The sequence below is a fragment of the Carassius gibelio genome, chromosome A4 (assembly GCF_023724105.1).
Source record: "Carassius gibelio isolate Cgi1373 ecotype wild population from Czech Republic chromosome A4, carGib1.2-hapl.c, whole genome shotgun sequence".
Classification (NCBI taxonomy): domain Eukaryota; kingdom Metazoa; phylum Chordata; class Actinopteri; order Cypriniformes; family Cyprinidae; genus Carassius; species Carassius gibelio.
In genome coordinates, this window is record NC_068374.1 from 8584936 (window position 1) to 8598619 (window position 13684).

Below are 13684 nucleotides of genomic sequence, written 5' to 3' on the forward strand. Positions count from 1 at the left end.
AACGTCACACAGAGCCATACTCGAAAAAAACTTTCCGAAACTTGTGACAAACCGGAAGAGGTTTTTTTGGAAAACAAAAATACTCCTTCAAACGTGCAACTTAATTTTTGAAACTTTGTCCATGTTTAGCATGGGAATCCAACTCTTTAACAGTGTAAAAAACTCAGTATGCATGAAATAGCATTTCACCCCCCCTTTAAGTCCTCAAATGTCATTTTTTATTTTACTTGATGATGACCTTTACAAATTAAATGAATAGGTTAGAAAACATTTGAGTACATTTTCAGTATATTTGCTTAATTTTGAAAAAAAAAACACAAATACAAATATTTTTTTTATTTGCTTAAGAGTCATGTAGTTTAAAATTTAACGTTGTTTTTGTAGCATGGATTTTTAGATGCAGTTGTTCTCTTCTTTTTTTTATTTAGTTATATTTATTCATTTTATTTAATTATACATAATTATACATTTAATTTATACATTCATTTTTCTTGCAATCCTTTTTATTCTCTTTACATATACTATACTTTGTTTTGTTACAGTTGTGTATTATATATCTTTTATTTCTTAACATTTAAGAAAAAGAAAAAAAAAACGTTTAAATTGTTTAAATGTACCCTATGTTCCAAACTGTTGGCATGTGTCTGTTTTCTTTGGTTAGCCTAAAATTAAAATAAAATAACATTTGAAAACGTCCCGAATGTCCGCTGCACAACGTCAAGCGGACCCTACACGCTGACGTCCGGGGCAGAGCCGTTGAAAAACAGAGTTGCAACACTCCCATAGACTGCCATAGGAACTTTAGAATGCGGAAGTAACGCGTGTCGTGGAGCAGCCAATAGTTCCAAACACTGATAGTTCCAGCGCTGAACTTCACACATTTTCAATGTTTCTGAAGTACGCTTGCTGGTAAATTGATGCAATTACTGTATTTCCAACATTTGAACGCATTAGCCGACCTCCCATGAATCTATATAATAGTTGTATTTTATGTAGCCAGCTTTATTAATGTTTATTGGAGCCTGAGGTAGCTGCTTAAGTAACAAACACTTAACTAATATTAGCTAGCATAATCTGATGATGGGCTACATTTACCTCAAATTTTTCTTCAAGTTCGTTGGCATACAACATTTATCGTCGGTTATTAGATTTGTTGTTAAAGTGATTAACCCTTGTTTTCAACCGTATCAGTACACCTGATTACAATTAACTTTAGCTAGTTTAACTAGAATTTTTGTTTTTATTTATTTTTACTAGCTCAACTAGATAACATAGCTAACTTTTATCTTGCAAGGTTGTTCTTTGGTTAATTTAGTCATTAAAGTTACACAGACCGTTTGTTAGACAGTGCTTTGTGATGATAGGATATGTAGCATAAATGTAGATGATGCCAGCAAATAAAAAGTATAATTGCAAAAAGAAAGATTATTAATCTATTTTTAAATTGAAAAGGCATTCAAGAGGCATTGACATGTGAAACCATTTGAGACTGACGTTTGACCAAAAAACTGAAGTCATGATTTTAAAAGTTGTTATTTAGAATACAGTGAAGAATTTCAGCTGCATAACTCATGTAGATGGCTCTTAAAATTTTTGATGAAAGAAGCACATGTACACTGCTGCTCTGATAACACATTGAACTTTAATCTAACAGTCCTGTTTGTGTAATGGAATGTATACACATGAAAGCAGAATACATCTTTGGAAATATTAAGTATTTTTTGATGACATTTAATTTAACAATATTTCACTTTTTTCTCTCTTTTAGGAGGTGAAAACAAGTCAAAACCAAGACTTATACCTAGATAAAGTGACTCACAGTAATTTAAGTTCCAGCTGTCGAACAGGTGGGATTTAATTTTTACAAAGCCATAAACTGTAAGCCATCACTGTATGTGTGTGTTTTGTTTTTCAACAGGATGGATCATCGGTGGGGAGTGGGGCAGTGGCCAGGCTGGGGGAGATTGTGGTTCATGTAAGCAATGGTGTGATGATGAAGCTGGTTTGAATTTGAACAGTGGAGTGCTGAAGCTGGTGGGGTGATGGTGAGGCTGTAAGTGTAAGATAGAAGATAATATTGTCCATAATTAGTCAAATCTTGTCAAGTGCCAGAGTTACCACAAACAAGTCACATCTTTCTCAAAATTTCCTTAAAGGGGGGGTGAAATGCTCGTTTTCACTCAATATCCTGTTAATCTTGAGTACCTATAGAGTAGTAATGCATCCTTCATAACTCCAAAAAGTCTTTAGTTTTATTATATTCATAAGAGAAAGATGGTCTGTACTGTTTTTTTACCGGAAAAACACGAGCGCCTGGAGGCGTGACATGTGGGCGGAGCTAAAGAATCACGAGCGCGAGTAGGCTTTTGCGTTGAGAGCGTTTGGAAGCTGTGACATTACCGTGAGGAAAAAAAACCATCATCCAAAACAAACCATGGCTAACAGTCAGATTCAGCCATATATTTATGATCCAGAATCAGATCCAGAGGCTGAAATTTAACAAGAGCAGCAGCAGCAATGACGTCTCTGTGTGGTATGTATTGAAACTGTATATATTTGCTTAGCGGTTTTGGAAATTAAGTTCCACTTTATGTCGTCTTTTTTTTTTTAAGGTGTATATGTGGAAAGTGCAGTTTGATGACAACATTGCATGTTGTTTACTTGATGTGCTGATGCGCCGATAGCTAAGTTAACAACACAGAGATATTTGAAGCAGTTTTACTCACCGCATGCGGTTCCAACACACGATCGTGACCCTTTTTCGTTGGGACTGCATTATCCTTAAGAAATAAACGATACGCAAATCCGGCGTCAAACTGGGCCTTGTTTGTAAAATAAGCATCTTCGAAATGGAGGGAACCAACAAAAACACTTGCACAACTCCGTTGATGCTCTGTAAAAATAAACTCCATCCACTGGTCCCTTAATGCTGTTTTTCTTTTTTTTTCTTTTTTTGGGTAATCTGTGCAGGGTTGTCTTGCCCTGGCAACCAAAAACACACTACTTTTGTGACATTTCGGTCTCTCGCTCTGATCAGTGAATGTCAGTGCTCTGCTATACGGGAGCACGCGCTCTTCCGGGAGAAGTGCCCTTAGGACCCAAATAAGGAAATTCCGCTCCATCTAACGTCACACAGACCCATACTCGAAAAAAACTTTCCGAAAAACCAGAAGGAGATTTTTTGGAACAAAAATACTCCTTCAAACGTACAACTTAATTCTTGAAACTTTGTCCATGTTTAGCATGGGAATCCAACTCTTTAACAGTGTTAAACTCAGTATGCATGAAATGGCATTTCACCCCCCCTTTAAGCAGATATGTTGGACTAATATATGAATAACACATATACAATCAATGAAACTTGTATAGACATAAAAGAAGATACCAGAAAACAGGCGAAACAGACCCTCCATACCTATTGAAGCTGAAGTCCTTGCTAGGTGGTGGGACATTTGTAGGAGCAAAGGTCAGACCAAACTCCTCCATGATAACAAGCAAGGTGTTTGGTGGGGGCCTGCTTGTTGTAGGCCTGGATCTTTCTTGGCCTTGCTGGTTCCTTTTTGCCCTTTTTGTCTGGCTTTTGCTTCCAAGATGACCATAATCAGATCTGCTTTGCTGCAATTCTTAACCTCAGCCTGATATATCTGTTGGTTATTTCTTTTTTTGCATATCATGGCATGAAGGAAGCCTATTGTCCAAGAGCCTACCCTCTCTCTCCAGCATATCCATGGCATTTGGATCCATAAATGAGCCACTGGTCCTAGTTCGGAATAGCTCCTCAATTTGCCGGACTAAATCGAAGGCCTCTTGTGACGGCTGACAAAGTACACCTGACTTGAACTCTTTCAGCTTCAGTAAAACACTGTGCTTTCCTTCAGGACTGTCATCATTGTGCTTAATTGCACTTTGGCAACCCTCACAAATCTTGGAATATTTAATCACTTTATGCACGATGTAGCCTGTAAGGTGGTAGAGAGCACTGATCTCAGTATTTGTGAGGTCAGGAGCAGCTCTTCGTGCCATCAGCTCCTCCACTTTGAGGCCAGGACTTGGAAGTGACTGCTTTGTGTCCAGGAAGTCTGCCAAAAGGCTATTGTCATCCTCCTGATAACTTCCTGTTTTCACAGTCGCAAGAAACTGCCCAACTGATATTGATTTCAGTGCCTGTTGAAACTCTACTGGAGTTGGGACTGGATTCCTCTGTCTTATGCAGCTGAATAGGTTTTCAAGTCAGTCTTGGGTAAACCTGCTGGTCAACACAAACGTGTCCCTGGGCCAGCATGTTTTGCTGTATTGATAGAATTGAAGGTGTTGCCATCACAATTCCTGTTTGCACAGGCTTCAAGCTACCCGTTCGTCCAATCTTCAGCCCATGGAAGAGTTGGATGGTGTCCTGAAGGAACTTGATGGCCTTTTGGTACTCCTCGATTTTGTGTGTGTTGAGTGCCAATTACTGGGCGGCGAGAGGACATGATGTCAAACCAGTGGTCGACCTGCTCTAGAAACCATGCTGTGGTCTGGTAGGTGGGTGGTCTATGTTCCTGCTCCACCATGTATTTCAGGCCTGCACTGTTTGCCTTGCTAAAGATATTCATTGCAGGGCCCACCTTCATCTTCTCAAAATGACTGGGTTAAAGGGTTTTACTTGTTAGATTTGGAGCAATTTTTAATGTCATCCCCTCTTGAAAATCCACCAGATCTTTCAGTGGACCAATGGAAACTTCATTGAAGAAGAGTTTCTCCTTCTCTACCGTATCCGGAGGAATTGTGAACGTCTGTCCACGGACCAGGGCACTCTTCAAGTTCTTAACAAGATGTGGAACGTCTGGCATAAAGTATAACCTCCTGTCTGGTCTTGCAGGATGTGTGACAGATGTTTTGTTGTGATCCATGCCAAATGCCTTCCACATTGCCCGATTAGGGCTGCCCATGTCAGTGGTGATGTTAACCACATGAAGCCCTATGGAAGCTGCCTTCTCAACAATGTTGAGGACAATAGGCTTATAGGTTGCCCCATTAGTGGAGTTACTGCTGTAATGGTAAGCCACTACTTGCTTCCATCATGTTGTTGTTCCTGCCAACATAAAAATGTAAGCATGCGTTGCCATTCCTGTGTGGTCAGGTAATGTCACGTCTCCATAAAGCTTCCCACTTCCCAAGTGCAGCTCCACACTCTGTGTAATTGCCATTTCATCAAGTGTCAGCACACACTCCCTCTCCATCTCTGTCAGGCTGTGAACCTTCAGCTTTAGCATGTCAAATACATCATCTAACACTCCTGGCTCAATCTTTATATGCTGCAGTCTTCTTTGCAATGTTCTGATATCAGGTAGAGGAATCTCCATGTCTTGAAGCAGTCTGTAGCCTGTTGAGCCGGTGGCAAAATGCAGTTTTATGGCCTTTTTGACTGTAGTGTTTCCCCATCTCATGCCCCTCTTACTCTTTATACTGATCACTTTTATCTGATCTTTAGAAAAAATTGTAGCAAATTTCTTTTCCATGACTAGAACAGAATGAATTTTTTCCTGTTGTTTTAGAGCTCCCTCTGCCCTCCTTGTCTTATTTCTTTGTCTTTGTTCACTTGACTCCTGCACACTGGCACCTGGCTCACTGACACCTGACTCTCTGGCACCTGGCTCCTGGTATGTCCCGCTCAATTTGCTAACAGTGTTCTCCTTCCTTATCCTCTCTTCCCTCACTTACCCTTCTCTCACTTTCCTCACTTCCTACCTCAACTTCTGAAATGATGATATGGCATTGTTAGTGTTACATGGAGAGTGTATAGGCTAGTCATTGTAGTAAAAAATATTATTTAAAGGTTGACTTTACATTATTCATACCGAAGTTCATTTTAGGACAATATGTGTGGTCACAGGCCACTGCATGAACTGGAGGTTCTGTGGTACTTCAAACGGCAGGACCCTTCCGCCTCTTGGGCTCAGGGCGATGCATAAATATGGTTGGAACAGTGTCAGTTTTCAATATCAGATTGCGTTTTTTTGTCCTCGAGAATTGCTCTCCCTCAAAATGTACCTGCAGAGTTGCTTATGGGGTTGTTTTCCCCACATTTTCCAGATATTACATCATAATTGTTAAATCACAATTTCATTGCAGTCTTGTACATATTAGACTTTGAACCTTGATCCACAAGTGAGATGTCCAAATGTGCATTACAAGCATAACTTACTGCACACAGTTTTCTGTTGTTGTAATCTTTTGTTATGGTCAGGTTGCTTCTGCTGACTTGGGCTAACCATTTCTTTTTCCTGTCGCCATCTTTTGGGAAACCATACATCTGGATACCTTTCTCAGACCGATTGGTGCATCAAAATGCCACACAGCCAACCATGGTAAGAAAATCAGTCTATAAAAGTTAGATGTTGTGATCAGTTTTCAGGAAGGGGTGCCATCAAACTCTCCCACCTCTTCCTAACCAACTCCACCTCCTCTCTCCTCCCAAATCTTTGCACTTCCAATACTGTAGTTCCTACAACTCCATTTTCCCCTATTGTCTCTTCCTGGACTCCTGTGACAAAAGCCAGTTCATTACAGGACCAGGGAAACATTAAATTCTTTACTGTGGTATAGAGCCAAAATAACAGAAATCCGGACAGACATCCAAATAAGTATGGACATAACTATAGGTGTGTGCTTTCACTTCTTTCTCTCAATCCCATGAAAATGTTTACGAAACATAGGCTTTCAATGTTTATTTAATCTGTCCTTCAATATATTAACCTTAACACCGTTTCCTCTTTCTTGACCACTCCCAGTTCTGTCCAGCTGCAATGGGCTTGAATGACTCATGACCCAGTCTCCTCTGGGGCCTGTAACATGGTTTGCTTCTGGCAATGGAATGCTCTCACCCAAAAATTCAAGTAACTATTGCATTACTTACAGCTTCCTTGTTGGAAGTCAAGCGAGTCTCTTTGAAGAACGAACATTCAAGGAAAATGTATCTACCCTGTCGCAGGATGTAACGTTTAATTAAATGTTTTGTTGAATGCAATTGATTGCCTTGTATATTTTTCACTGTTGACATTTTTTCTTGACTTAAACTGAGCAGCTTCTGGCATTCATTGATATTCACTTGTTGTGCATGTGTATATATTTATGTGAATGGGTCTTAACATAACTTTAGGATGTTAGTAATTATGACCATAGAAGCACAAGAAAAATATATATAGCACACACACACACACACACACACACACACACATATATATATATACAGTGGGGATCGAAAGTTTGGGCACCCCTTCCAGAATCTGTGAAAATATGAGTAATTTTCAAAAAATAAGAGAGATCATACTAAATGCATGTTATATTTTATTTAGTACTGTCCTGAGTAAGATATTGTACATAAAATATTTTAACATTTATTCAACAAGACAAAAAAAATGCTGAAATTATTAAAATAACCCCACTCAAAAGTTTGGGAACCCTTGGTTCTTAATACTGTGTTCTGTCACCTGATGATCCAAGACTGTCTTTCTGTTTTGTGATGGTTGTGCATGAGTCCCTTGTTTGTTATGAACAGTTAAACTGAGCAGCGTTCTTCAGAAAAATCTTTAGGGTCCTGCAGATTCTTCAGTTTCCCAGCATCTTTGCATATTTGAACCCTTTCCAGCAGGGACTTTATGATTTTGAGATGCACCTTATCACACTGAGGAAAAAACTTTGAAATAAAGGGGAGAAAAAGTCTATGTTTTGCAATGTAGTAAAGTTAAAATTAAACGTTTCATAAAATTTGAATTGGCAGACACATTAGACTATTGCAGTGTCATTTATCAACTGCATGATGGATAATTATATGTAACAATAATTGTCTTCAATCAATCAATCAATCACCTTTATTTATATAGTGCTTTAAACAAAATACATTGCGCCAAAGCACTGAACAACATTCATTTGGAAAACAGTGTCTCAATAATGCAAAATGATAGTTAAAGGCAGTTCATTGTTGAATTCAGTTATGTCATCTCTGTTAAGTTGAAATAGTGTCTGTTTTTATTTGCAATCAAGTCAATGATATCGCTGTAGATGAAGTGACCCCAACTAAGCAAGCCAGAGGCGACAGCGGCAAGGAACCGAAACTCCATCGGTGACAGAATGGAGAAAAAAACCTTGGGAGAAACCAGGCTCAGTTGGGGGGCCAGTTCTCCTCTGACCAGACGAAACCAGTAGTTCAATTCCAGGCTGCAGCAAAGTCAGATTGTGCAGAAGAATCATCTGTTTCCTGTGGTCTTGTCCTGGTGCTCCTCTGAGACAAGGTCTTTACAGGGGATCTGTATCTGGGGCTCTAGTTGTCCTGGTCTCCGCTGTCTTTCAGGGCAGTAGAGGTCCTTTCTAGGTGCTGATCCACCATCTGGTCTGGATACGTACTGGATCCGCGTGACTGCAGTGACCCTCTGATCTGGACACCGACTGGATCTGCTGGCCACGGTGACCTCGGAACAAGAGAGAAACAGACAAATATTAGCGTAGATGCCATTCTTCTAATGATGTAGAAAGTACGGTGTTATGTGAAGTGTTCCGGTTCCAGTTTACCTAATTAATGCAGCCTAAAAATCCTTTAACGGATTTGGATATTAAAAGCATATTAGTATGTTATGTGTATGCCAGGTTAAAGAGATGGGTCTTTAATCTAGATTTAAACTGCAAGAGTGTGTCTGCCTCCCGAACAATGTTAGGTAGGTTATTCCAGAGTTTAGGCGCCAAATAGGAAAAGGATCTGCTGCCCGCAGTTGATTTTGATATTCTAGGTATTATCAAATTGCCTGAGTTTTGAGAACGTAGCGGACGTAGAGGAGTATAATGTAAAAGGAGCTCATTCAAATACTGAGGTGCTAAACCATTCAGGGCTTTATAAGTAATAAGCAATATTTTAAAATCTATACGATGTTTGATAGGGAGCCAGTGCAGTGTGGACAGGACCGGGCTAATATGGTCATACTTCCTGGTTCTAGTAAGAACTCTTGCTGCTGCATTTTGGACTAGCTGTAGTTTGTTTACCAAGCGTGCAGAACAACCACCCAATAAAGCATTACAATAGTCTAACCTTGAAGTCATAAATGCATGGATTAACATTTCTGCATTTGACATTGAGAGCATAGGCCGTAATTTAGATATATTTTTGAGATGGAAAAATGCAGTTTTACAAATGCTAGAAACGTGGCTTTCTAAGGAAAGATTGCGATCAAATAGCACACCTAGGTTCCTAACTGATGACGAAGAATTGACAGAGCAACCATCAAGTCTTAGACAGTGTTCTAGGTTATTACAAGTAGAGTTTTTAGGCCCTATGATTAACACCTCTGTTTTTTCTGAATTTAGCAGTAAGAAATTACTAGTCATCCAATTTTTTATATCGACTATGCTTTCCATTAGTTTTTCAAATTGGTGTGTTTCACCGGGCTGCGAGGAAATATAGAGCTGCGTATCATCAGCATAACAGTGAAAGCTAACACCATGTTTCCTGATGATATCTCCCAAGGGTAACATATAAAGCGTGAAGAGTAGCGGCCCTAGAACTGAGCCTTGAGGTACTCCATACTGCACTTGTGATCGATATGATACATCTTCATTCACTGCTACGAACTGATGGCGGTCATATAAGTACGATTTAAACCATGCTAATGCACTTCCACTGATGCCAACAAAGTGTTCAAGTCTATGCAAAAGAATGTTGTGGTCAATTGTGTCAAACGCAGCACTAAGATCCAATAAAACTAATAGAGAGATAAACCCACGATCAGATGATAAGAGCAGATCATTTGTAACTCTAAGGAGAGCAGTTTCAGTACTATGATACGGTCTAAATCCTGACTGGAAATCCTCACATATACCATTTTTCTCTAAGAAAGAATATAATTGTGAGGATACCACCTTTTCTAGTATCTTGGACAGAAAAGGGAGATTCGAGATTGGTCTATAATTAACTAGTTCTCTGGGGTCAAGTTGTGGCTTTTTTATGAGAGGCTTAATAACAGCCAGTTTGAAGGTTTTGGGGACATATCCTAATGACAATGAGGAATTAATAATAGTCAGAAGAGGACCTATGACTTCTGGAAGCACCTCTTTTAAGAGCTTAGATGGTATAGGGTCTAACATACATGTTGTAAGTTTAGATGATTTAACAAGTTTATACAATTCTTCCTCTCCTATAGTAGAGAATGAGTGGAACTGAGTGGAGCTAGACGCATCCAAAGCCGTATCTAGAGCCCTAGCATTCTTACTGTCCTCAATTAAAGTTTGGATGCGTGTCTCTAATTCTGAAATCTTCTCTGTCAGCCTCACTATTTCCCTGCATTTATCACATGTGAATCCCTCATCAGCGACAGAGATAGATAAACTGTACATGTGGCAAGAGGTGCAAATAACAATTGTAGGAGAAGCCATTACTCACCGTGCTTGATGAAATATTCTTTCTGCGGTTGTTTGATGAACTTGTGGAAAACTGCAGCATGAGAGAGGAGAGGAGAGGAGAGGAGAAAAGATAACGCTTATGACAAGCTAACGAGTGCTAACGCTTTGCAGGTGTACTCAGGTGTACATGACAAGGTGTCTTGTCATGCTATATAATTTAAAACCGTAATGATACACCCCTTTCATTTTCCTTTCTCATACTGATGATATGAAATCATTCAGCAGCCCAGACATTCACTGCACGCTTGTTTTCTGTTTGGTCTGCATCAATGCGCTGCTGGTGTTTCATATGCAAACAGTCAAAGTCCTCAGACCCAGGGATATGATTGGACAAACATTTTATGGTTGACATAAATACATTTATACCCTTAACTCAATGATTGCTGTCTGGATGTGAAGAGATTTTCAACCAGCATAAAAATGTTTTTGAACCAAATCACTATCCCTTCCTTTAATACAAACATAGTTTAATTCTGTATACAAAGTAGGCAGTGGAAGATAATAGTAGCTTGCAGGGAAATTGCCATTTTTAACAGTAAAATTAATAATAAAAAAGTGTTTATTACACTGTACAATGCTGCGTTTGCCTTATAATTTTTATACTTTTTTAAGAACCTGGCTCACCGCCAGCGAGCTGCTTTAGTAAAAAAAACTAATGGTGAGAAATGTGCATTTAAAGTCGTAAATATAAGTAGAATATATCAAAGTATATTCCATATATGTGTCAATCTTCCTGTTGCCAGCAGGTGGCGCTATCATTATAATGGAATATTGGCCTTCAGATATGTTCAGGGCAGGACTCTTATCGAACATATGAAGTTAGGGGAAGATTGAACATTTTATACCTGAGTTACAACAACTTCTCTTGCTGTGGCGAGACATCAAATTTTGTCATGGTGCCTTGGATTCACCCTTTAACAAAAACTCATGATCTCCACAATTTACCATTGCACAGGCCTTTAGATTAGACTGACCACAAAAAAATACATTAATGTCAAAATATTTCTAGGAGTGGTTTGTCGCAGCGTAAAACATGCCACTTCCTGTTGCCAGCAGGTGGCGCTATGATTATGACAAAATGGGCATGTAGATCTGTTAAGGGCAGAAGTCTTATCAAACATGTGAAGTTAGGGGCATATTGGACATTGTATGTGTGAGTTACAGCAACTTCCTTTTTCATGGCGAAACATCGAAATTTGTCAAGCCGCCATGGACACGCCCTTTAACGAAACCTTAAGATATTCGCAATTTAACATCACAAAGGCCTTTAGATTAGGCATACCAAATTTGGTGTTGATCTGAATAAATCAATGACCATTAATAAACATGTGAAAACACAATCATTAGCACAGTTTGTCTGTTTGTGTGTAAAGACGTCAGGGGCTTGTTCATCTGGTGTTGAAATCCTTCGATGTTTGATGAGCTTCAGGTCGTTTCATCAGAAGTTCAGACGGATGAACAGTTTTTAGCAGCGACTGCATCTGATGCTCTTCCTTCAGTCCATTATTCACTCACTTTAATGAGGCTGGACTTTAAAGGAACTGTCAGTCATTTTGGGGTAAAGCCTGGGCTTGCTGTGCAAGCAATTTTTTCTTTCACTAGCATAAAACAAACAGTCATAAAAAAATTAATAACATGTAATAGTTTCATATAGTGATAACGAATGACTCTCCTTATATTTGGTGATGTACCGATCATACTGATGCTAGAAAGTGTTTATAAAGAAGATGTACTTGTTAGATCATATCCTGATTTCTACAGTCAGACTATTGTTCATATTCTCAGTCAAACATTAGAAGCTGTTTATGCAACTTTCCATTTATATTCATCTTCACGTGGTTCAGGAAATATACCAGTTTTTGAAAACAAGTAAATCATTGTCAAGTAGGTTTATTGTCATACTGTAATTACAAAAAAGCTGCAAGAGTCACATTTCAAATCAAACTTTATTTTTTATGTACTGAGTAATATTCCTAAAATCATGATCATTTTGGTTAAGAATATTGGATCAATGCTGTTTTTATGAATATTTCTATTATATCAGTGTATTACTGATTTTATTTCAGTCTGTAGAAACATTGCTGTTGTTTTTCACATTCAGATTTTAGTTCAGATCTAAAAATTCAAAACAAAATGATTTTAAAATGTTTTATACAGTATTGTTTAAAATAATAGCAGTACAATGTGACTAACCAGAATAATCAAGGTTTTTAGTATATTTTTTATTGCTACGTGGCAAACAAGTTACCAGTAGGTTCAGTAGATTGTCAGAAAACAAACAAGACCCAGCATTCATGATATGCACGCTCTTAAGGCTGTGCAATTGGGCAATTAGTTGAAAGGGGTGTGTTCAAAAAAATAGCAGTGTCTACCTTTGACTGTACAAACTCAAAACTATTTTGTACAAACATTTTTTTTTTTCTGGGATTTAGCAATCCTGTGAATCACTAAACTAATATTTAGTTGTATGACCACAGTTTTTTAAAACTGCTTGACATCTGTGTGGCATGGAGTCAACCAACTTGTGGCACCTCTCAGCTGTTATTCCACTCCATGATTCTTTAACAACATTCCACAATTCATTCACATTTCTTGGTTTTGCTTCAGAAACAGCATTTTTGATATCACCCCACAAGTTCTCAATTGGATTAAGGTCTGGAGATTGGGCTGGCCACTCCATAACATTAATTTTGTTGGTTTGGAACCAAGACTTTGCCCGTTTACTAGTGTGTTTTGGGTCATTGTCTTGTTGAAACAACCATTTCAAGGGCATGTCCTCTTCAGCATAGGGCAACATGACCTCTTCAAGTATTTTAACATATGCAAACTGATCCATGATCCCTGGTATGCGATAAATAGGCCCAACACCATAGTAGGAGAAACATGCCCATATCATGATGCTTGCACCTCCATGCGTCACTGTCTTCACTGTGTACTGTGGCTTGAATTCAGAGTTTGGGGGTCGTCTCACAAACTGCCTGTGGCCCTTGGACCCAAAAAGAACAATTTTACTCTCATCAGTCCACAAAATGTTCCTCCATTTCTCTTTAGGCCAGTTGATGTGTTCTTTGGCAAATTGTAACCTCTTCTGCACATGCCTTTTTTTTAACAGAGGGACTTTGCGGGGGATTCTTGAAAATAGATTAGCTTCACACAGACGTCTTCTAACTGTCACAGTACTTACAGGTAACTCCAGACTGTCTTTGATCATCCTGGAGGTGATCATTGGCTGAGCCTTTGCCATTCTGGTTATTCT

General features: G+C 38.8%; 1 protein-coding gene across 1 annotated transcript in view; it reads right to left on the minus strand.

The window, feature by feature from the left end:
* Positions 1–13684, minus strand: part of LOC127967777 (gastrula zinc finger protein XlCGF26.1-like) — a 369056-nt gene that overhangs the window by 74478 nt on the left and 280894 nt on the right. The window lies entirely within an intron of this gene.